Source organism: Citrus sinensis, chromosome 2 (genome assembly GCF_022201045.2).
Source record: "Citrus sinensis cultivar Valencia sweet orange chromosome 2, DVS_A1.0, whole genome shotgun sequence".
Taxonomy (NCBI): domain Eukaryota; kingdom Viridiplantae; phylum Streptophyta; class Magnoliopsida; order Sapindales; family Rutaceae; genus Citrus; species Citrus sinensis.
The window spans coordinates 12,861,473-12,863,003 of record NC_068557.1 but is presented as its reverse complement, the minus strand read 5'-3'; the positions used below and the strand labels follow the sequence as shown (position 1 = coordinate 12,863,003).

Below are 1,531 nucleotides of genomic sequence, written 5' to 3'. Positions count from 1 at the left end.
TTAGGAAATGAGCTAGAGTTGAAAAAGAAAGACGAGAGGAAGTGTTGCCAAAGGCTTAAACTTATTATATATTTATGGGAAAATATCCACCAACCACCTATTTTTTCGAGCTTTTTCAAAAATACACATATATATATTTTTTTAGCTGAACTCCACCTAAAGATGCATTTTTTTGCATTTATCCACTGTCGTCTTAACTATGTTACTAGAATTAATAGAATATCGGTCAAATGACCTTTTTACCCACGAATATAAAATTATTATTTAACCCTAAATAAATGCCAAAAAATAAATGAAAAAGAAAAAAAAATAAAAAAAGTACTAATAAATTGAAAGAGCTGAAGTGTGATTAGATATGATTAAATTAAACATTAATCAATATCCAGCCGTTAATTATTGTAAAACATAAAACATAAAACTACTTCAATTAAATAATGATAGGGATTAAAAGTTAAAAAGCTTAAGCTTAATCATCATCATCTAGATCAACACCCTTAAAAGCTCATACTCCTTCCTGGCTGCTTCCTCCTCGGGCATGAAATTATTTTCAATCCCAAAAAACTTCATGATATACTCGACACTCTTGTTCTTGATTCTGTTGGTCAAAGTCTCTGTCAAATAATCCAACATGTCTTTGATATTCAAATAATCCGCCACCAATAACATCTCTTTCAACTCATCATTACTCTTGCCCTTCCCAAACTCCTGGTTGAACGTCTTCACCCCCTGTTTCGGTGACATTTTCTTTCGAAACTCCATGGGCCTTACGAAATTTGATTATGTACGGCAGCTGCGGCACCACCATGTCCTCTGATGTGTCGTCACTCGTCGAAGAATGACTTCACAATCTCGAACACCCTTGCTCTTCCACTTTGAATAGTTACTGTTCGCCGTCTTCAAATATATTTTCTTCGTTGCCTGAGCAGAGCAAGAGGAGGATGTTTCCCAAAATTATTACAAATCAACTTAACCTATATTCCAGGGTTACCATACAAATCGAAACGTAGAAGCTTGATAGCAAATAAATTGGACAAAAAATGACGTGCTTTTGGAGAAAAAAATGGCTGGATTTTAATGGTCCTCAAGCACTTTACAAACATGAAGTTTGATGAAAACTGGAAAAAGATGTCCTTTTGACTTTTTTTTTTTAATTTCAACCGTTAAACGATGTCGTTTATTTCTTGTATTGGGTGAAATAACAATTTTATCCCTATGGCATCAGCAAAGTTTTAACAGAGTTAAGACGGCACTGGATAAATGTAAGAAAATGCATTTTTAGGTGGAGTTCAGCTAAAAAAAAAAAGACATGTGTATTTTTGAAAAAGCTCGAAAAAATAAATGGTCGGTAGATATTTTCCCTATATTTATTCCATTAGCTGCACATTACATATATAGTCTCTGAACTAAACACCTAAGCTAGAAGACAGAATAACAGTAGCAGATAATCTAGAAAATAACAAACTGGTGCTGAAAAATCAGCACTCAAGATTATTCAACAGAAACCACTAAGGTCTAACAAACTTGACCAAGT

General features: G+C 33.5%; 1 pseudogene; it reads right to left on the bottom strand.

Annotated features, from left to right (window-relative positions):
- Positions 1-304: 304 nt before the first annotated feature.
- LOC127900293 (SKP1-like protein 14) lies at positions 305-948 on the bottom strand (annotated as a pseudogene).
- Between the last annotated feature and the right edge of the window lie 583 nt (positions 949-1,531).